The sequence below is a fragment of the Lates calcarifer genome, linkage group LG15 (assembly GCF_001640805.2).
Source record: "Lates calcarifer isolate ASB-BC8 linkage group LG15, TLL_Latcal_v3, whole genome shotgun sequence".
NCBI classification, from domain to species: domain Eukaryota; kingdom Metazoa; phylum Chordata; class Actinopteri; family Centropomidae; genus Lates; species Lates calcarifer.
In genome coordinates, this window is record NC_066847.1 from 25,002,122 (window position 1) to 25,026,188 (window position 24,067).

The window sequence follows — 24,067 nt, forward strand, 5'->3', positions numbered from 1 at the left end:
GCAAGAAATACAACATTTTCACTCCTGTATATAAAAATGCCTATAGTCCTAACATTATACAGGGTGCGTGTGGGATATCTTATAGTGGCTGAAGGCTCAGCAAAGGTTTTAAAAACCTGGGTTCTTACACTAATAAGGCCTGGTCACTGACGAGAAACTATGATTTCATGACTTATTTAAAAGAGTAGTTTCACATTTTGGAGAATATGCTGCTTAGTATTATTAGCTTACTGGTAAATGTTAGATGAGAAGATTAAACCCATTAATACCATTCTCAGTGGTAAATATGAAGCTACTAGCAGCAGCCAGTTAGGTTAGCTTAGCATAGAGACTGGAAACAAGGGGAAACATTGCAGTGCAGCAAAGCCAGTTCAGCAGCGGCTGGACAAACAGCCAGCTCAATTCCACTTTCCCACAGTGCAGCTAAATTCTGCTCCTATCCTCATCCACTTCTTTCTTTCTTTCTTTCTTGCATCACTCTACCTTGAACCCCCCCCTTGTTTTCCCATGCTGTCATGTCCACAGCTGCAGCAGACCTGGGAACTCTATCCTCTCTCCTGTCCTGTCCCTGCCCTGACCTCCTGTGGGAGGGCTTTGGTTCAGTTTCTCAAACACAGTAACATTGTAATGCAGACAAGGCCACACTAAACGCAACTCATTTTCATTTCGAATTGTCTGTTTAATCCATTTTATTTTTGTCCATTTTCCACTTCACTATTCCAGCTGACAACAAAATCATCCATCTGGATTTCTTCAGATGTTGCTAATGTATCTTTGACTTAACAGTCTCTCTTCTGTCTATCCTTATCTTCATCCATACTGCACATCAGCTCCTTGTTATCTATTCTTACTTTACGTGAGACCTAAATGAAAAGGCAGCTCTTATCTCAGCAAAAACTGCTTTGCAAGCAACTTTTTGACTTGGCAATAATACTTAATTCTTAATACCGCTGGCTTCGTTTCAAAGCCTTATACAACACAGTAATAGCCACTGCTAGAGGACATTTTTATGGGTTTGTTTTTAGTTCAGATGCTATCTTTCTTTATTTTCCTGTACTTTTCAGCAGTTAAACTGTGGCGCAATATAACTGATCTGAATCTGGTAAATGAGGCTTGCAGCTCCAGCTGCTGACGAAGCCAGACATGTACAGAGAGGTCTTGTACTGGCCCTAGGAAAACAAGGACTGGACATTGTAGCCACATCATCATTAAAGCACAGATCTAGGACTATGATACATGTACTGTGGCACGGTTTACCAAATCTTAAATAATAAATGATTCCTCCAGATTATTAGATATTATCATGGTACCTCAGGACTTGCAGTCGCAATGTTGCATGAACTTTGTTTTTTCCACTGAAAAGAGTTTAGCAGTTGATGTCATGGACAGCATATGGTGAATGGGCACTATGTCAGATTTTAGCATTTTTTTCTTGAAGTGATGATTAGCTTGACAAATAATTTCAATTGGGGATAAGATATTTCCCAATGTTCCATTGCAATCTCTTGCAGCTACTGTACAATGTTGATTTTCTTCACTTGAACATAAATTCTCTGTAGCACATGTGGTCCCATGTTATGTTAAACTGCTAGTCATTACAGAGCAGAGATGCCTGTATCTCTGACAACATTATCAGGATCTTAGACATCATGAGTAGATCAGCCAAATGACTTTAGGAATGTTCACGTATTTCAACAGGAATTCCCTCTCCATCCATTCTAACCATGTGCGTCCTCTACAGAACTGTCTCTGGCAGGCCTGGTTATCTCAGGGCCACATCTGATGTAATCATGAGCCCACAGAAGAACTATGAGAACCAGACTCTAGACGATGAATGATAACATTCATAATCTGACGTTAACACTTTCCTCTCTATGATAAGCAAGCTCTGTACAAAATACCTCCAAACACTGAAACCTTACCTGGATGCAGGATCTGGTTGAGAAATCCCACAACAGCTTTATAAATAAGTTGTTTTTTGTAGACTTTAAAAAGGAGGATGGGCTGCATTGCAGACTACCAATATATGTACCACAGCTCCTGTTCTCCAGCTGCTGTCTGTTTGTCTTTTTTACAGACAGACAAGGAAAGGGAGGGAGAGAGGATGGGAGAAAAAATGAAACAAAACAAAAAACAAAACCATAGCAAACAAGATTGATAGATGGGGTTTTGAATGAGAGGACAGATGCTTGGATGCAAATAGGTTCTTTCTAAATATGATTACAGAGAATATTCAGTTGATATGATGAAGCACACGTCCACCCTACTCACGCCTCTGTGTGATTTTCTGATATGAGAGATGACTGGTGGTGTTAATTGCATTTTAACACAGTAGGGTTTATCATGCTGTTAATTATAAGTATACTGTCTGGGATTTTGTCACACACACACAACTGAAAAAGAAACTGATTAAAAACAGCTCAGCTGATCTGACCTGACCTGACCTAAACTGGGCTTGTTAAGGTAAAGAACAAAAATAACTGCTGCAAATCAAACAAAGTAAGATAAATACATGGAATGTTATAAAATAAAAAACAAGCAACGATGCACAAATTAACAAAGATGGAATAAGAAATACAAATTTAAGTTCTGCTAAGTTGAAGTAACTGAACATACACGCGTGTACGCGCACACTCACACACACACTTAGCCTTTCCCAAACTCAAACCACATGAAAGCACAGTTGGGTGTGTGTGTGTGTGTGTTTGTGTGTCTGTTTCATATCATGCAGCGTAATTGTGCCACATGATGTCTGTCTTGCCCAAAGTCTTAAATTTAGATGTCCTGCCTTTTATTACATCGGCATTAATTATCAAAATGATAGGGATCTGATCCCTTGTGTGTGTGTGTGTGTGTGTGTGAGTGTGTGTGCCTGCCTGCCTGCCTGCCTGCATATGCACCTCCCTAATCTTGCTTAGTAAGAAGGTTGAAATGCTAATTATACAGTGACTCTGCAGTCATCTGGAGATTAGCTCCATGTCTCAAACTCCATATATCAGCCTGATTGCTGTGTGAGATCCTCTGCCAGGGCACCTCTTGCTGTCACAGCTTGGTGATCTATGCACAAACCATGACAGATCTTATCTGATCACTGCATTTTGTTATACACTGTTGTTTTGCAGCATTTCTAACATACGTGAGTCTGTTTTGGGGTTTCCACATGGATGGTTAAGTTAAGATTGAATGGAGACCTTCCTTTTAATGTTACCACCAACAAAATCCACTTTCCCTTCATTCTTTTTCTGTTATCGGGCTGGGAGTTTCTGGTTGTGGTGTGGCGATCATGTCAGATCTGTGATCTGTGTTTTCTTTGAACAGAAGCAAAGCAGGGAATGAATCAAGAGAGTGAATCACAGGAGTCAGACAAATATCTGACACATTCCCACATGATCTTTTGTCTACATCGACATTTTAACCTTCAAAGCCTCTGATCCTCGTTGTCACAATCTTGGTAAAAGCTAAAATTTGGGTGTCTTGAATATGGAATGTTGATTAGTTTGTGCATATTCATATTCTTAGTGTTATTATTAGTTATACTCACACTACTTGCACACACTCATATACCCACAGCATTACTTAATATCTTTCACCTCTCACTGCTGGTGTCATGATCGCAGGTAACTGACTGTCTCTTTCTTTTTCTCCCCGTTTGTCTCTCTTCCACGTCCCTTACTTTCTGCGTCTCCCACCTCTCTTTATCCCCATCGCTTTTACAATAAATAGTTCAGAGGCAAAACTCTAAGGGAAAGGCCATAGTCCTGCACACACACACACACACACACTCCCCCTAACAGGGAGCTCCGCTGTGTGTTGCTGTTTCCAGAGACTGGAGGGGGTTCTGGGAGCAAAAATAATGAGCTCATCAGTTCAGCCTGGAGGTGGTGTTGGCAATACGCACACACACACACACACACACAATTTTTCTTTTTCTTTCTTTCTATCCCATACACAGACACAGAGGCAATTACCACGATCCATGCTCGGTAGGATATTCCATCTCTCTCCAGCCGGCTTCACTGTGACTCACTGTAAAGAATCTGGGCTGCCCCTCCGCCACCCCCCACTGCCCACCCCTGCCCCCTCCCACCTTATGCCTTTTCCCTTTCTTGTTGCAAAGAAACATATACAGAGTTTCAAAAGAAGAGCTTTCCTGTGCCCATGCACATGCGTCAGAGTGTGTGCTCATGTTTGGAACCATGGCTGTTTATTAAGATGCACAAAAATGTGTGCATGTCAGTCTTCATGCTGAGATGCAGAGATTTCCACTTGCATCTGCGTGCATTAATTTAAGTTTCTGGGTGGCAGGCATATTGTGTATGTACAGGCCTGAATGCATACATATTGTTATGATGAAGAGGAGGAACAAGGGGCTGGTGATGGAATGTTTTCAAGTGCTGTCTGTAGGAAGCCTTGGCTTGTTTGTTTGAAGTGAGGATTATCATTTGAATGAACTGCCTGAACCCAGAATGAAAGCATGGCAGTTTTAGAAACAGAGGTCATGAACTAGTAGATTGAATAATTGCCTTGGTTTTTCTGTGCTCACTGCAAAGTAAAACATCGAGTGGGTCGTCTAAATCCATACAAATGGAGATGAAAAAAAAAATATGCACAAATGATTTTTTCATTAAAATATTACTGTGAAATTAGTTGTAATTAAATGTTATAATACTGAGGAAAAATAGGTTATTCCAACAAGTTGGTGATTGCAAGTACTTTTTTGGAAAACATGTCAAATCACCATGCAGTGCTAAGGATTGTGGTTATTGCTCAATTTCACAAAGTGCAGTTTATAAATGTTATAAGTGAAACAACCCTCTCCGCGTTCTGTGTATTATTGTCATTAACACCTCTTCACAATCTGCTATGTACAGTAATGCCCCTGAGCTGCCATGTCAAACACCACTTAACTTTCAAAAGATACTAAATTTGACCTAAACAGTTGATTCCAGATTAATAAACACATGGTGGTTTGTGATAGCTCATTAATCATTCTCAGCTTGGACTCGATGCAATTTGCTCTCATTGGTGTAATTGAGATTTCTTAGTTGTAGAAAAATACAACAAAACAGAGGTATTATTGTGGATTGTTGATTCCATTGTTCTCTTTTCTCCTCTTCTCTTCTCTTCACCCCTTGTCCCTTTCCTTTACCCTCTACCTCTTAATCCCCCTCTATTCCTACTTCCACTGCTGCCTTCACTTGTCCTCTATCCCTCAGTTGTCAGGTGTTTTTTTGGGGGGCGGTGTAATGATAGCCTGCTATGTGGTCTCACAGCTCTGGGTTATTAGATCCAATATCATTTCTAAAGCAATAAACGGGAGACAGTACTTGTGTGTATTTTATTCTTTGTCTTTATTTTTTTTCATTACTCACGGAACATATTAACAAGCTTACTTTTTATCCTTACAGGCTCAGGCTTAATTACATTCAGGGAAACGTCACTTTCAGCCATGGAGCAGAATAAGTAATGATGGCTTTTTTGATTAAGACCAAAGTTTCTGTTTTGGGTTTGATTTTTTTTATTAGCTAATATCTGGGTTCTCTGTGATATCAGTCATGACTGGAAGCTGAAATGTATTTTTCAATAACTTCATATTCATATGGAAGGTTAAGCTCTCCAAATCCAGGATGGTGAATATTTAGCAAGCAAAATGTCACATAGGAATATGGTATTAACCTTCTGATATTGAAGTACTCATTATGCAAGTTATCAACATCAACTTTTCCTCTCCAAGAGGAACCTCTGTACGTGTGTGCATTTTACTGAGGAGGGTCAGCACACCTCATCATCAATAGCATCTTTTTTCTCAACACATGATAGCAGCACACAAGGAAAAAAAAAAACACAATTCAGACATGGTTCTACTTCACTGAGCCTGGTATTATTTACTTAATAAATTGAAGCTCCAGTCCAAAACAAAATGGTATTTCATAAATACTGCATGAAGGCCGCCATTAAGTATGCACCAGTCTTCTTGATTATATGTCAGGTAGCTGTCATGCAGCTGTTACAAGGGGAATATGTTTAGGTCTATTTCATTCATCAATATACAAGTATAGAGGTACCAGCACTTGTAGATATTTGAGCAATCCCGTGTAGTCTTATTTTAAAAGAGGGTTTGGGTGACAGCAGCCAGGCAAGCGGAGAGGTAATAAATCCCAACCAATCTCCCACTCACAATTAAAAGATGCTTGTGGCAGATAAATGCAAATGTATGTAATTTCTATGTTTGGGTACTTTGCATGGTAGTAGTGTCAGAAGACAGCAGGCAGTTAAGTGGTTGATGCATAATGTAATAACTTCACATGTCACCAAATCTAGATCTCAGTGTATTCTTACTTTGGCCCAGCTTTCTCTTGTCCTTCTTATTTATGAGCAACTATGGCTCCTAAACCAACCATCACTTTTTCACATATGCAGCAGACACAGAGCAACATCAGCAAAATGTACACTCTTTTTTTTTCTTTTTTTTTTCTTTGTTTTGTTCTCCGCCAACTTGTGAGGGAAATACATGGCTCTTTAGCTACTTAGTGCTCCACTATATTCAATATATTACTATATTCACTATATTACTATAATATATTCACTATATTCATATTCACCTGGTAGCTGCTAACTTTGCATGTCTGCTATTTGGTGCTCTGCAAAAATAATAATAATAATAATATGTTTTGCTTTGAATACCCAAGGCAAACACATGTGTATTTTGAACCTGGTAAGCATTTGGATGGTCAACAGAGTATTATGTACTTTAGTAGTCTTTCCATATCAGTTGTCATTGCAAAGGAGCAAGCTACAAACTTTTCAGAGCCACACCTCAAGCAAGTGTTTGATTTTCAAAACACAGATTTTCAGTGGGGTGTTATTTTAATCTTCAGTCTGTCACTTCCTGTACACAAATAAGATTTCCTACCAGTCAAATTTCAAGGCTTGCAACCAGAGCAAGAATTTTTTTTCTTTGGCACAGGTAGTGAATCTATCATAACTCACTTGGAGAGAATTCTATGCTTTCTTGCTCCTCCACTGAGAGTTTCAGATGTGTGCTTAAACTGAGTTATTGTCTTTGGAGAATAGCAGTACATAAACCACTTCTTTAGGATGAAAGTTTGAGAGAAATGTTTAAACATACATCCACAGTTACCTGGTCACAAAGACAGTACCTTTACCACTAACTTATCCATCCATTACATTTACAAAGGTGCTATCATATACTTATTTGTAACATCTGCTTTAGATTACATATATGGCAGTCACAGTATGGTTAGACCATGGAATCACATACCTAGATCCTCTATAGACATATCTGGTCCACATCAACACTCTATTAGCTAGCATTATGTCAACAGCTGCCTTGGTGCATGAAAACATTTGCTGCACAACAGAGAACAAATAAGTAAGAGGCAGAAGAGAGGAATTACAAAATATGAGAAACATGAGAAATGAGAAAGAATGGAAAGTGTGACAGTACAGTTGTTGAACAAAAAGCAGACCCAGGGAACGAGACAGAGAGAAATGGTTTTAAATATCATTATGTAAACCCATTCCTCAAAACCAAACAGTGACTATGGATAATTAATTCAGTGTTATAATTAATAAGTAATTGGTCCACAGCCACATTAAAAAAAAAAGGTTATCATTCTTGTAATGCTAAAGAGATATTGTTGTTCTGGCAGTTGTCTGTTTATTACTAATGTAACTTGACTGCCAAATGGAAGATATGTAAGTACTTTGTATTCCACAGTTTCTTTTACTCAGTCATAAGTGTTTTATTGACATCAAGTCAAAGACAGAAGTATATTAAAAATGAATATCATCCTGGTTAACAGTCTCTATGTTTTTCAGAGGACAATGAGCCTGTGTCCCAATATATTAATGTATGTTTGTTGTGAACACAGACTCTTAAGGCATAGATAGCACCAGTACTTTTACTACAGGTATGATATTGGTATAATATACCATTACTGACTTCAGTCAGGGTGGAGTAACTGATTATGCCATAAAAAAAAGCAATTTTAGCTGATTATAGCATAATGCTTTGCATATTGTAACCTTTTAAGCCTTCATCTTATGTGAATGCATGTGTCTGATGGATGCATGAGTCCTCATGGTAATATTGCCATATGGATCCAAAATTGAGTGTCTGTATTCATGTAACATTAATGGTCTGTGAAACCTTATATCCTCAATAAATACATGAATACATAAAACATAAGCTATTCAAAAAATGCTATTTTGTTTGGTCCTTGACTCATAAAACTTAATTAGACTAAATATTGGACAAAAAAGGACAAAAATTGAGATACAAGGTTTTTACATTAAATTGACAGTGGAAAAAAAAATACCACAACCCATTCTGAAGCTTACTTTTCTCTTTTCATGAATACTGATGTGAACTACAATCCATTTGCAGCCACACGTTCGCTCAGTCTGCAATTTATGATTCAAGCTGTAACTACCTCATTTGATCCCATCCTTGTTATGCTAATTTCCTCTCACAATGGTAGCAAATCAGTTTGATTTAACTGTGCAAACTGTGAGAGTAGAGGACTGTGCATGTGTGTGTGTGTGTGTGTATGTGATGACTGGGAGGAGTGGCTGCTAACACAGTTGTGCTTGTGTGTCTGTATGAGTGAGTTACGTGCATGTGTATTTGTGTGCATTTGTGTGTGTGTGTGTGTGCATCATACAGCATACAGTTGTCGGAGAAGTGAGAGGTGTTTTTGTGCCAAAGCCAAAGCTCCCAATCTGCATTTTGATGTCATTAGCTTGCCACATCAAGCTGCTTCAGTGGCACTTTAAATCCAGATTGTGTTTTCAAGAGCACTACACAGAATATGGAATGAGAGGCTTAAAAAGCATTGAAAAGACCCTCATAATGAAATCATAAATTATTTTAGATATTGGTTGTTTAGTATTCTAAATTTTGGTGAGAATTGTTTTTCTAAAATGGGTATAGTGAGAAATTGAAAAACAAATATTGGCCTATATGCAGAGTAATCATGCTCTGTGTTTGAAGTAGTCAAAACCTTTTCAGCTATCAAGCCTTCATCAGTGTCAAACCAAAAACATTTTGTCTTCATGTCCCCTGTAAAAGAAAAGTGACCTTTCAAACATTTGCCTCGTCTGTGTGTCTCTTAAAATTTTATTGGAAGATTATACAACTGAGTCCCACAGTTTGTCATTTCCAGGAACATCAGGCCTTTTATAAAAAGTGAGGTGATTCAGATCAAATCACATCCTCTGTACTATAATTCAGTCCTGCAAAATTTGTGTAAAGTCATATACACATTCCTCTGACATTTTACAGCAATATTCTAATTCATTTGAGTGTGATATGTTGGTGCAGTGGGTGGCACAGTGGTGCAGTGGTTAGCACTGTTGCCTCATAGCAAGAAAGTTCTGGGTTCGGGTTCTGGGTTTTTCTGTGTGGAGTTTGCATGTTCTCCCTGTGCCTGTGTGGGTTCTCTCCAGGTGAATGGTTGTTTGGTTATATATATTGGCCCTGCGATATACCCCGTCTCTTACTCAATGTCAGCCGGGCTAGGCTCCAGCCCCCCCACAACCCTTAACGGGTAGGTGGTATAGATAAATGGATGAATGAAAAGTTTGTGCAGCTGTCCTTGGTAGGCCTTTGCACTGACTCTCATTCATTGTGGACAGCCCAACCCAAACCCTAACCTTAACCAGGACCTCAGAAATGATGTTTTGCCTCAGTAGGACTGGGCTTTGGTCCCCATACAGACTACTGGTCCTGACAAGATTGGTGTTTATGCCAGAAAAGGTCCCAAGGAGGTAACAAAAACATGTACACACACACACTTGCGTATTAACATCTGAGTAGCTAGAGGCTACTGGCCCATGGTGACCTCTGAACTCCAGCCCTTGTTTTTAAAAGTTAACCCTCTGTGCTGTGTTAGACTTTTCCCCAGTTCTGCTCTGAGAAATGTGTGAGTAAGTGAGATAGCAAGAGAGAACATACAGGTGAATCTATCTTAGCTGATGTCTTTTTTTTATTTTATTCCTTCCTGCTGGAATCTCTGGTGCATGAGGCTGAGGGAAAACAAACCAGAGAGGCAGACAGTGATTGAGTTAACAAGCAAGTGATAGTTTCTCTCTGTGTCTGTCTCAGAGCTGGAGGCCTGGAGCTGAGTCAGTCTACAGTATATCATTGTAATTTGTTTTGAGCTAATATTGCATCATATTTTGAGGCGATAGGGACTGGCAATTTTGACAAAGCAGACGTTTTTTAATTACTTGATTTCACACGGGCTTTGCCCTTTGCTATAACACACACATTAACTTTGTTCCATTCAACTTTGCATCAGGATGAGACTAGTCAGCACTGCTCCTAAGAGGCAGCAGCAACTCTGCTCATTATTTGCTTCTCTTAAGCTCCACAAATAGTAACACTGTCGCATTTTCTTGGACCATACTTACTGGATGGAGTGATGAAAGTGAGATAGAACATGGTGGTTGTTTGCTCATACTCAGCCCTGCCGTTGTTCCCACTGCTCAACACTTCAGGATGATAAATACACAATAAAAACTCCTCCTTGTCTTCTCTATTCAACAAGTGTTACATACATCTGGAGGAGCCTCTTAAACTCAAGTACACCATCTCTGGTTTCACAGACTTCACTAACCTGACGACACACTGCTTGTCTACTTTTGACCCAGTTATTCAGTTGTTTAGGGAACAGGAAACCTAACCTTGCGCAGACTGAGAACAAGGGGGCAAGTTGGGTTTTATTTTTATGGTTCTGGTGATCAGTTCTATTGCTATTACAACATTGTGGTCATCCAAGAAATTACTGACATCTGGGAACATGTCAGCAGCTAAGAATAGAGACAGAGCAAGAAACACAAGAAGACAGATGCTATATGTACACTACAGTATACATAGTTTTGGGTTGTTTAAAGTCCTATGATTGTTTGACTGCTCATGTTTCTTGCCCTATTTGACCTACTTTTTAGAGACATTTCTGCCATCTGCGATCTCAGCATTTAGTTTAGTGAACTATAAAAATAAAAACCCAAGTTTTAATAGACAATCATTTTCCTTTAAGCCCTGTCTGCTATTCAAAATGTTGCACCTAATGCCCCACTTAGGCATTAGATATGTAGGGTAAATGAAGAAGCTCACTGGGAGCATTGCCCTCACCACACTGGATGTCCAAAAAGTCTGAGTATGCAATATCAAAATGACTGGGAAGATCTGCTGAATGTTTCAGTGTCTGGAAGAGATCTGTTTGTACCATTAAAGTCACATGAAAAATCCTGGCTCAAAAATGGTCCTCGCCTCACATTACTTTATTTTATCCAGATAATCCACTGTTATTTATCTATCAACACTGCTTTTCAGAGAGTCCTGTGTGCATATAAAAAGCAACACAGGGCGCAAACGAGAAACCTTTCAATTAATGATGAAAACCTATGAAATAACAGTAACATCCAAGTGTATTTTAAATAAAAAGGTGGTAGTTCACACACTGAAGTACCTCTGTGCAACAGTTATGTAAGTTCTAAATCAAGCCTGGTTGCTTCTCTCTGAACACTTTTCTCCATGCTGACTCAAGCAAGACATGTGTTCTTTCATCCTGAAACTCAGGTTTAAGGTATTTATCTCACATGGAGGCTCAAACACGAGAGCACATCACTGCTGTTACCTGCAAAGAGACTTTTGGGTCCATATCTGTAGTCCAAAAACACACACAAACATAAGACTACCTCTATGTGTGACTTTTTATCTAACTTGGATCTGTGTGCTGTTTTGTTGAGTTTTCTTACCACAAATCAATAAAGATATGCGCTGATAATGTTGTAATGAGCAAAGCCTTGCTGTGAAATTAAGTTTTGGAATTCAAGGTTGAAATTAACACAAGTGAAGCATTGAGACAGAGAGAGCATCAAGACTTATTAATCCTTAAATCCTTAAAACCCTCAAGAAGGAAAAATATGATTTAACAAGGGCCACATTATTTTAACAAGCTTTGAGTTTAGCTGGACATTCTTACATTATCCTAAAATCTATTGCTGTCTCTCAGTATCTTTCTGTCTCTATGTTTCCTACACCCTAACGTGTTTCCTCTCTCTTCTCCTTTCCCAGTCCTCTTTCTCTCCCACTATGTAAATCAATTTTGGGCTTGAGGCTGCTGTGCCTTGCAGGCATCTCTCTCTTTGATAGCTTTCCCACCACATCACTGAGTGTATGTGTGTGTGATAGCACCCACCACAGCTGAACAGAGGAGCCAAGCCAGATTTCAAACTTCTTTGTAGGATTTTGGTTCAAACTCAGCCCTGCTGTAGCCAAAACGGCAACTTAAAGACTCAGATAGATGCACACACACACATGCAAAGACACACACACACACACACACACACACACTCACACAACTCTACATCTCTGTGCGCACAGGGCTTTGAACAATGGGGATGTGAAATTAGGAGGTTTGTTCGTTCTGCTACACAAGTGTAGGCTTAGCATTAAAGAGATAGACAGAGACAGACAGAAGGAGACAAAAAGAGAGGCAGTGCTTTGAAGGCAGATGTACCTAAAGGCGATGTCCTTCAAAGAGTTTGTTGCTCAAAGAATTTTGATGAAAAAGTGTTTACAGACAGACGGGAAGAGAGAGAAAATTATGCATAAACATGAGTGATGAGCTGATTCTGTTATAGGTACACAGACACACACACACGCATGCACATATGACCTTTCCCATGTGGCTTTAGCAATGAAGACAACTTGGGATGAGGCCAAGCTCAAATAGCATCTGTGTAAATAATTAAATTGTAATTTGAGAAAAAAACAACACATTTGACAGTGCAAAAAAATCTTTTAAAGGTTAGGGAAAAACTTTTTAATGACATCATATCTTTCTCTTTTATTGGGAAGTGAGGATTAGTGGAGAATTTGTGTGACACCAATGCATCCTCACACCAGTTTGGCTTTATAAGCTCCATACACACAGGAGAGTGTTGGCTGTTCAACATGGTAGTTTCTACTGTATATTTAAGCACCTATTCTTTACAAATAAAGAATGTGGCTTGGCCTCACTGTTCCTTCTTTCCCCTGCTTGTCTTCAGTGTGCTCTGCCCAGCAGTGTAACTGAAGGAGAATTCGAAACTTACTCTTTTGTTAGCATAGCCTCTGTCTTTCCATTCAATTTGAGCATAATTCATACCCTAAGCTGCCTCACAGCTGTCACTCAAATCCTGGTCCCCACAAGCAACTGGCTCCACCAGGTTGTGTGTTCATTGGAAAACTGCTACGAATGCACTGCTCAAAGCCTTGTACTAAACCCTCTGTGCTATTCTAAACTGAAACTGTAAACAAATGTATGGAAAACTCTGCAATAACTGAGTATGGAATGTAACACATAAGCTGGCATCGTGGCCACCTGTCTTGAAAGTGATCCCAGACTTTGAACTCACATTAACAGACTGCAGTCAAGACCTCACAGTGGGTCATGCTTGGTTAACTGTCTACTGCCCATCTTGTGTGGAATAGCTCCACCTGTTGACTGATGACTGTATAACTGGTGAGTATGGACATATTCTATAATAAAGCCACATAAGTATAATACAACTGTAATTCGTAGTAAAGCCAACCTGGCTACATTTGCATTTAGCTTTTAAATCCCAGTGCAGGCAGAAGACTAACTGAGATTATGTCCCATGTGAACACTTACCTACACTTGAACTTAGCTGTAAATGCATTTTAAAAATGGAATCTGCTAATTTGACTGCTTTGCCTTTGAAAAGCAACTACATTTACCAAGAATTAAAAATCTGGCTCTTTGTGAGTCTGAATATTTGGCACATACGCAATTATCTCACTAACTGTCAAACTTTTCCTTGTTTAAAAACCAGTCCAGTTTGTCCAGTCCCTCAAAAGGAGTAACACCGCCTTAAAAACCCTTACACAACAGTAATATAGCAGACAAATTATTGCATTGGGACTAACTGGGATAACACACAGGGTTTAATCATATTCTTCAGCACTGCCTACAGTTAAACTTAAAATTAGATCTCTTTGTAAGCTTTTGATGATGCCCTGAATACAGCAAGACTCTGTATATTGTCAGATTTTGAAGCCTTTTTATACATCAGAAGCATAATGTATTATTAATGAGGGATTACCAGATTGTACCTTCACTGTGGATTACATACAATCTCCCTAAAACAACATTTTCTGCCCAGCATAACATGATTATAAAGAGAATCAATGAACAAAATTATCAAAAACCTATTTTTAAAACCCAGTTGTGCAGGTGCTCTGACTGTTTTCTAAAGCCTTTATTCCTGTTTGCCACTGGTTTCCCTCAAGAGATGCGTCTCGCAGCAAGAGAATAAGATGAATTAAAGATGGCATAAAATGGAAAGAACCATGTGCCTCTGATGATTTTCTATCGAGATTATGAAATATGAACTTTGAAGCTGTAAGAGTAAGTCAAAGCATGACATCATGACATGCTCTGGCAGGCGTTGATGTCAGATTCTCTGCCACAGTGAGTGAGCCCCAGTGGGTGGAAGTGATTTCACAAGATTGCCTGAGTATAATGAGCGGACATATCTTTGAGCAGATATGATATTTTCCTTAAAATATCATTCTAATGATAGTTTTTCCCTTTTTACACAATATACAGGAAAGACTAACTGGGAATTAAGAAGACAGAAAAGATAAGTAGTGAAGTTTGTGATTTATGTCAAAATGCTGCTCTACAGTGTGGTGCACACTTTAGCTTAGTATACTAACAGGATCTTCCTCAAACACCCTACTGCCATGATATGACCTGGCCTGCATATCATCAATACACCTTATGATCTTTGCAAAAACTCTTTAACAAGGACCTCCAGACAAGTGGCAGGCACTGAAATCCACCATGTGTTTGGAGCTCAGTCTGTTTTACTATCTCATTTGACCTGCTGCTTTGTTAATGTTAAATACTCACAGATGAGTCTTATAAAATCCTTTTAGCTACTTGGACTACAGATATCAGTGAACTACTTCACATTTAATGCTTTAATTGACTACTTTGTAGCAGCTTTCTGTTTAAATTCTTGTCTACTTGATCATAATATATTTCAAATGTACCTAGATTGTTTATGAAATAACATACTTGCAGTGTTCTTTTCTTCTCAAAATCAAGACAATTCTGCAGTATCAAAGAGACTGGGAGGGTTTCCATGCAAAACATTTCTTGTGCATGACAACAAATCAAAGGTTTCCATGGAAAACATCCACTTGATTGAACACTTTCCCAAAGAAGTAAGGGGCACTGTTTGCCATCGCTCCTGGCTGTCTCATTAGGTCCCTGCTGCTTTATTGAACCTAAATACTCACAGCTGAGTGCAAAGAGTTTTTTTTAACTGAACCATATATATTTACAAAGTGTTCTGTGTTCTGTGTATATTAAGAAGCAAGTAATACTTATAAAAGCAGAAGATATTTCCCAATTGTATGTTGGTATGTAATTACTTTTGTTATCAATAAATTCCATGTGTGACAACATGCAATGTTCATTAACAGACTCACAAATAGACAAATGGAGTATAACATGTTTTCTAAATAGAGAAGGCACAAGTTAAAGCTTACAGTGTTCGATATATTCCTAAAACCCCTGTGTCCTCCTGTGCTAAACCACTTGGTTGCTTTCCTGATTGAAAACACTGAGGAAACTCCTGCATACACTGTGCTTCAGATGTTTCAGAGCAAAATCAAACAGTTCCAACATACAGATCTTAATCAGTCCACTCCAGGGTTTCATAACCTTGTATCCAAAGTCTTATGGGCTGCAGCAGAACTCTTTATGATTCAGTTCCAAGCCTGCAGGGTCAGAAACTATCAGCAGCCTGCTGTAACTCATTGAGTTGTACAGATCTCTATGCATGTCTGTGTCTCAGGCTCACTCACCCACTCTTTTCTTTCTTGCTTGCTCAGTTGCTTTTTTATCTTTATCTGACATGACAAAGACGAAAAAGATCTTTTTAGTCTACACTATTAAATGTAGTTATATTGCATTTCAAACTCTGTCTCTAATCAAAATTGTTCTAAAATAAATATCCTTTTTAAGTGTGAGTCATGAATTAAAAAAAAAAACTCCATACAAAGAAGCCTGAGTGATTTAGTCAGATTTTGTGTAAGCATCAGTAAAATTTGTTCTCATGAGCATGTTTTATGAATGATGATTTTCAAACTGACTTTGAACAGATGCATTTGTTTAAGCTGGGGAAACATTAACAGACTGAAAGGAAATAACTCAAAAGCAAGTAATTTATTAGAGATGTAAACCCTAAATAATACTACACAGAATATGTCAAACCATGTGCCTGAAAGTTTGTGAATAAAAAATTGAGGGTGAATGAGAAAGAGAGAAATCAAGCGGCATAAAAAGAAGGAATGCATAAAAAATGCAAAACAGGACCTGTCTTCCAACCTTACCAGACTTCTGAAATTTCAATGAAAACTTGTAAACGGCATGTTGATATGCATGACTTGAAGTTTCATTCCTCACATACACACACACTTTCTCCCACATATTGACACAGGTATGTTTGGGGGTGTTCAGTTATCCAGATGTGGTGCTGTGTGCAATAGAAGGTCCAGTGGGACAGAAAGGAATGCAGCTGGCTTTGGACATACAGTGGGGCCTCTGTGCTGCTTGACTCCCCAACTCTGTAGTGTGTAGATGGAAATATCTATGCCTGAGTGTGTGTGAACTGTATGTGCATGTGCTTGATTGCTTGCATACACACACACACACACACACACACACACACAGACAATCCCTCTCTTTCATGTACACATACAAACAGACACATGCCCCTGCATGTGACCCTTAGTGACCTGTGAAGGGATTAGACCACAGCAGGGTTCTATGGCTGTCAACCTGTCCTCAGTCTCTAATATGCACATGTGTGTTTGCACAGGCAAACACATGCATGTGCACGCATGCACACACACACACGCACACACATAGTGGTTGTCATCCTGTCCTCCATCACTGTAACCTCTTCCACAGGCTTACAGATGTTTCCTGAGGCTGGGAACTAAAGAACTAAAGCAAAAAATTGCACCTTGTTATCAGAATTTTACTGTCCCGTTCTCTGCTACAACACATCAACATATGTATTATTTTACTGTTTCTTATAAAGCATCATATAAGAGAGGTTGTTAATTACTTTTTCTGTGAAGTCCTTGTTTTGTGATGGAAGGCTATAAAGCAAAAAAAAAAAAAAAAAAAAAAACACACAAACAAAAAAAAGACATGAGACATATTCCTCTCCAAGTCAAACATACTCTTGCTCTCTGCATTTTTATATTATGACCGAATGACTACTGCTTCATTCATCTTCAACACATGATGATGGTGCCACCTAGAGGTACATTTGCACGCTCTTGATGAATGAGCCTGCACACGTTACAGAATGTTCTCTACTGCATGTTTACTATATAATAATCAGACTCCACTGGCCACTCGTTGCATCATGGGATATAAGGGTACAGAGAAGTATTATTTTCCTTTACAAATACCTGGCAATTTATTGTATAAATCAATAAATAGATATTGATGGATATTCTTTTAATGTTACAATCAAAGTTCAACAATTCTATTTAAAACTTTAATCTATGTAAAAAGGAAAACTGAATACAAAATCTTCAATGGTAAATGCTGGTGAATCACAAGATGACTCCCATTACAGTAAATACATAATATATACAGTGAAAACAAATTGGATGACTGTTGTCAGTCCTAATCTACCTTTTAATTGTAGTTAGTGATTCAACCCCCCCCCCCCCACACACACACACACACTTCATTTTTTTCCTTTTTCACTGTCTCTCTAAGCTCTAGAGATAGGATGACCCTACTAGTGTGTAACAATGTGTGTTACCACTAACTGCACCTCTGGGGTAATAGAGAGGTTGCTGTTGTGCATCTGTGTGTGTGTGTGTGTGTGTGTGTGTGTGTGTGTGCTGTATGAAGGAATATATTAATATGTGTGTGTGTGTGTGTTTTCATGCATCTCTTGGGGTACCCCAGCTGAAGCCAGCTGTATATCACAGCAGACTCCCATGTGTAACTTCAAAGTCGCAGCATGCTCGGTTCAGGCTATTTATGACACAGTCACAGGAAGGACGCATGTGTTTATGCTGGGCTTTGTGTAACAAAACCTGGACATATATAAAAATACTGCTCACCTTCCTACTGTCTCCATGTTCTTCCTTCAAGGATATCATGTCAGTAAGTTTTCTCAGTGACTTTTGGATCTGAGAGGACTGCAGAGAAATCTCTCTGGCCCTGGAGAGCAGAAACATGCATGCATGTCATGTGTCCTTCACACAACTTAAAACTAAAGTAACCATGCTTTGAAAACTGCCTTGCCACAGAGAATTTGACTCTCTTCACTGTGTTCTGACTTTGTTTTTCAGGTCTGCCTGAAAACTTCTGGACTGTCATGGCTGGGGAGAGGATGAAATGAACAAAAGAAAGGACAATGGAAACAGAACAAAAAACATGTGGTGTGAAAAAAAGAAGGAATCTGTAAATAAACATAAAGAAAAGTGCTTTGTATCTCTACAGATTGCATTTCCACAAGAACACAGGAACAGTTTGGCTCCCAGTAGGCAGTAGCAGGAGTTATGAACCTCTACTGCTTGTTTCTTCGTCTTGTGCATGTTGTTTACATTGGTCGCACTGGGTTTCTTCCAGATTCCCATGTGCTGTTTCTTTCTGTTTTTCTTTCTTTCTTTTTTTTTCCCCAAATAAGTCCAGCGGATACACATCAATGCAGAAGTATCAGTTCAGGCTGGTTCTTTTGAATATACAAAAATTAATGTCAGATCCAAGTACTGGGAAAACAGTGCAAAGAGGGGATACACACTCACTGGCCAGACGGTTAATGTGAGATACTTCAAGCAGAGTTTAGCTTTCTGTGTCTTATACAATACAAGAAAAGCAGAGGCAGCTCAATTTAGTGGCTGCTAGGTTTTGAATTTACAATCCTGCATCTTTGAAATTATAATTTATAATGTACTTTACTAAGACTTACTTACTAAAACAGCAAATAAATTTTAAGAAAAACACAATGCCTCCAAATTCAGATTTTTTTTTAGGATAGAATGACTTATATAAGATAGGAAAATTTATTCTGGACATGAGGAAAATTTTTTTTATGAATGATTTGTATTTGTAAAGCTTACTGAATTTTCTGTACTTATTCAATTCATCCTCCTAATGCTTGTAATGCAATATCTGCTTGAGCAATTAAAGCATACTTAATGTTTTTTATGGCTATACCAGGAGCCAACCCTCCCATAAAAATGGTGCAATAGGTTGTTGTGCAAGCTGCTTATTACAATCCATAGTTTCATTTTATTGTTAAGTGACCTCTTGCCCCAAAATAAAATGTTAATGTTTGAGTGACAAAGCTCTGTAGTGGCTGTAGTAATAATGAAAGGAGTAAAGAAGGAATTAAGGTGATGTCATTATATAGTAAATCCACATACAGAGATGGTTGGGGTGGAGGGACAAAACATCAGATTTTGAGAAGCCACTATTCATTTTTCCATTTCCAACTAAGAGTTGATGTTGCTTAATTTAACTATGACCATGATCATATAACCTTAACCACATGTTTATTATTGTAACCATGACAACAAAGTTACTTATTTTAACCATAACCATGCTCTTTCCTAACTAAGCCTAACTAAATTATTTTATGCCTAAATCTAACCAAGTGTTTACCATAGCACTGTCATGAAAGGCTTAGTTAGTTGAGGATTTGGTAGTTACCCACAGGCAGTTTGTGCAAGGGGTGGCACGGCAGCAGAATGATACTAGGGGAATTTGGGATGCTGAAAACAAACTGGTTCCAGTGTTTTAGATGAGTTGTAAGGTGAGCTACTCCCTTACCCAAAGCATTGCAGCAGTAGTAGAAGCAATGCAAAGATGCAGGTATCTACCAACTCTCTGATCAAAAACAGACTTGTCAGAGAAGCATCAGAGCACAGTTTTAGTTAAATATTTCTTATTGTTATTATTTTCCCCCTCAAAGACATTTTTTATAAGCTGCAGCACATTGATTATTATGACATGTGCAAACTCTAAAATCTTACACATTACTCTCAAGCTCTCACATTCCCCCACCCACCCCCCACCCTCTGTCTCTCCTTCTGTCTGTTCCTGTGTGACAGAGTCAGTAACACCACAGCAGGAGGTGAAAGAGGGAGAGCTGGAGGCAGGAAGAGGGAGGTGGAGGGAGGGAGAAGGTGCAAAAGTGCAGCACAGAATTACACTAGACAGCAGAAGAGAGCAATGCAGAAACAAGTGACGCCGCAAAAAGGAGACAAAGGGAAATATTTTTTTTGTCTGAATGTGTGACAGGGTTTGAGTCAATCCCAAATAACTGAATGCATGTGTGTGAGTCATTGTGCAAAAATTGTGTGTCTGGGCTTATTTGTGTGTGCACACTGGGTGGGGTGCCAGGCAGCAGCAGCTGGGAAGGCCTTCCTCTGTTCTCCTGTCATCAATAAATGATCATAGTGGGCCATCTGGAGAGAGGGAACCACCAACCACCAGGACCTGGCACTGAACGAAAGACAGAGAGGAAGAGAGAATGTGAAGATAGACGGAGGGAAAAGCAGGAGAGAGAGGGAGATGGGACAAAAAGTAAGAGAAGGGGGAGGAAAGAATCTATAGGAGATGGAAGGTACCTAAGCAGAAAGGTGAGTAGAGAGAAGGTGAAAAGACACTAAAAGAGAGCATGCAAGGGCTTTCTAGGTCCTGTAATCCATCAAAAAAAAAAAAAAAAAAAAACCCTTGGAATTTGTCTTAAATTGGTTTGGTTTGCCCTAACTAACTGATTAACTACACACACTCGTCTCTGAATGTAAGGTGGGAGTGATTCTGAAAGTGTTTAGGTGAATATAAGGTAACAAATTGGTCCATCCTACAAAGACATTAAAGAAAGCAGTTTAGGGCAGTTTAAAGCAAAGAACCTAAAACAAAGACGAAGAAAAATAGAGACGTAAAACTGCGAAGAGAGAGAGAGAGAGAGAGAGAGACAGGAAATGCAGAGAAGAAGACAGGCAAGGGATGTCGTGAGATGTCAGGAAGTGCTTAGGGCACTCTCCTGATGTTGACCCTAAAGGCGGACAGACATACAAACACACACACACACACACACAAATTTGTGCAGCTATCCTTGTTAGGACACTGCGCTGAATTCCATTCATTGTGGACAGCCTAACACAAACCCTAACCCCAACCTTTACCTAACCTCAATTCACACCTTACCCCTAACCTTTAACCAGGACCTCAGAAATTATATTTTGCCTCATTAGGACTGGGATTTGGTCCTCATGATGACTACTGTTCCCTACAAGGTCTGTGTTTTTATACAAGAAAAAGGTTCCAAAGAAGTAACACAAATGCACACACATATACACACAAACACAAACATACAGACAATACTGTTATTTTGATTTGTCTCCTTTCCAGAGCTAAAAAAAAACACACATAAAACGTAATGACAGTTTGAAGTGTAATCACTTACATTACCAATTTACAGATTTTCTGTGGAGCTATATTTATTTAATTCACTTAGTGAGTGCCTTCACACTACACCCACAATTGAGCTTATTTCTTGTTGAAAGCACAGGCATGGCATATGACTGTAAGCTGAGTGGAGGAAGCTAAGTTTCTGAATTTATCTGGTATCCCTCCAATCCCAGACAGACGAAATATGTAAGAATTAAATTCTCGCCAAAACCAAAGGGAGTTTTATGGAGCTGTAGAATATCTATTTGATATTTAATACCCATATATGTATCCAGTCATTTTATTCATCCATTCATAAATTTTCCATATTGACTTATTCCTATTCAGGGTCACAGGCAGACTCTTGGCTATTTGAGAATATACTGAGCAGAAGGCAAGGAGACAAATTCATGCACATTCACACCTGTAGGCAATTTGCAGCCTTCAGTTCACCTGACCTGCATTTTTGTAGATAGTGGGAGGACCCTTTTTATGTTTCTTTGTGAACATAAAAATTCTCAACATATCGCTACAGCCAATAATCATTCTCCTCTCACTCGACATGCATAAGCACCTCACTGTCTTGTTACATCCTAGAGTCATATTTACCGGTTTAAATTTTTTAAATGAGTGGCTTACATATTGATAAGTGTCATTGAATGACATAAGTTCTATTTTGTATATTGTACACCTTTAAACGGTTTTCACTGCAGACTCTACATTCAGTTGTGACATATAGATGGCTAATATAACGACAGGTCCAAAGAGATTGACGTGTCATATTATCATGTATAGAACACACAAATATGTGCTTGCATTGTGTATGCCTTCATGTGTATGAGTGTGCATGTGATTAAAATTGTCTGTGTGTTGTCTCCTTGAGAGGTGTCTACAATGCATGTATAAGGTAATGTCCTCAAAATTCCTGCAAGTGGCTCAAAATTGTTAGTTCAGTTAAATAACATTTATGTTACTTTATCCACTGATTATTTTTTCTGGGAACTGGCCAAATGAAGATGCACAGGGTCTCACTGCAGTTGGTCTGACCTTCTTACATCCACCACCCTCCAATATATAATGATGGTAAACAAGCCTTCATATGTACTGTGTGTCTCACCTTACCATTATGTTTCACACAATTCAAGCAAAACAGAGATGTTACCATTCTCTTTGCCATAAATTTCTTTGGAAATCTACTAGTTAACACCAACTCTAAAGATGACAGAAATATGGAACCTGCTACATCAAATTATACAATTTCTAGGTGTTAGAGAGAATTATTAATCAAGGAATAGGGGGAGTAGTTTACTATCTTTCAGCTCCACCAGTAGCACTAAATACTGTAACATGTGTCTAATGCAAGGACACCATGTGGACTGCCCTTCAATGAAATGTTTTGACAGGCACTAGGGCATTCACTGTCTCTCTCAACAGAAAGGCTTCATCCAGTCTCCATGGCAACTGAGGCAGATTTATTACATTTATTACATTTTTGGGGGGTTCTGTACTTTAGCGTATGCTAGAGAAACAATATACACTGCAGCTCAGACAGTAGATTTACATCAAAGTCACATGTCACAAACTAAAAAGCAGAACCGTGGTTAACCATTATCAATCTTGTAGATTTTCTGAAGCAAAACTGTGCTGATCATAACACTTTTCTCAGAATGTAAATATGTGGCTATTGGATGTATTCAGCTTCATTTAACAAATTATTAAAGTCATAAATCAATTTGTATTCTATATTAATATCATATTGTACTGTATATTCTATTACTCATTACTGTGTTATTTTATCTCTTTCATCTGCACATTGTATTTTGTAATATCATATAAATAAACTTGGCCAGGCAAATTATTGTGCTTTAATACTAATGTGTGGATATTTGTTCCCTACATTGTCATTTTAACATATTAATTTTACAGTGGGCTATGTCTTACCCTGGAGTTAAGACACTAAATTAGGATTTCATATTAAACATCCCAGAGCCGTACTTACCAACAAACTACTCCCTCAGAATGTGTTTGCGTGCTTGTATGTGTACTGCCTAAATGCAGCCATAATTTGAATATGCATGGTCATTTCAGATTTAATTTGCCTCACTGTGTGACTAATTTGTGCTCCAGTAAGTAACATATGCCCCAGGACAAATAACCTAGCTTTCCTTAGGTTCTAAATAAGCTTTCATCATTCATAGATGCTAAAAATGTGTGCAATGATTAGCTATTTTAATTCAATTAACCTAATAAAGGTCAGTATGCATCAGGCAATTACTGCAAGATTATGTGATGCAAGAAATGGGAAAGAGAAGCAGTGTGTGCCATTTTTGTCTGGTAATCCTAATTTCTTGATTCTTTACATACATTAATTGAAGGCTGTGCATAGATGAAAGGAGACACTTAATCGCCTACATCTGCTATCTTTAGGTAGGCCTGTCTTTCCCTTGAGAACAGTCAGTATCTTTTGTGACACAAGATCGCTGAAAATCTGAAAATAGCCAGTTGAAATTTTGGTCCATGCTGCC

At 38.6% G+C, this 24,067-nt stretch overlaps 1 protein-coding gene across 2 annotated transcripts in view; it reads left to right on the forward strand.

Annotated features, from left to right (window-relative positions):
• cdkal1 (CDK5 regulatory subunit associated protein 1-like 1) overlaps positions 1-23,636 on the forward strand; it is a 435,182-nt gene extending 411,546 nt beyond the window's left edge. For both annotated transcript variants that reach the window (XR_007814619.1, XR_007814622.1), the window contains one exon: positions 18,434-23,636. The gene's annotated coding sequence lies outside the window, so the exon portion shown is untranslated. The remainder of the gene's footprint in view (positions 1-18,433) is intronic.
• Positions 23,637-24,067: the final 431 nt, after the last annotated feature.